Below are 492 nucleotides of genomic sequence, written 5' to 3'. Positions count from 1 at the left end.
CGTGTCACACCCGGCTTCACCCTGCGCTCCCCTTCTTGCTGTCCCCACCAAGAAGGAAGCGTAGAAGCCTTCTGCTCAATAGAAGAGATCAAAGACGATATTAGAAAACTTCTCTTGCCTCCGCTTAGAGGAAGAGATGCATTTTGTGCCAGGGGGGAAAACAGGGCCTGAGGGCGATTAACCCCTTCCTGTAGCTCTAGCTCCCAGCAGAGCTACAGTTTCTGTACCCTGGATGCTGCCCCTCTCGCAGCAGTTGTTGCACCCCTTGCTGGGGCAGTTGTTGTCCACCTGCCCCACAGGCTTCACCCTGAGTGCTGGAGCAGAAGAGCAGCCACCGGGCATCCCCACAGCCCTGGTGTGACCCTGCCCTCATCCTGACATCCCAGGACCAGGGACTGCCCACAACGCTGCTGAACAGCTGCCCAAATCAGTTGGGCTGTGCTCAGCAGGAGCAGGGTCTGGCCAGCACCGGGCAAGGGGGGCCTGGAGGTG

This window comes from Cariama cristata, unplaced genomic scaffold, assembly GCF_000690535.1.
Source record: "Cariama cristata isolate BGI_N322 unplaced genomic scaffold, ASM69053v1 scaffold26616, whole genome shotgun sequence".
Taxonomy (NCBI): domain Eukaryota; kingdom Metazoa; phylum Chordata; class Aves; order Cariamiformes; family Cariamidae; genus Cariama; species Cariama cristata.
Note: the sequence above shows the minus strand (reverse complement) of the source record.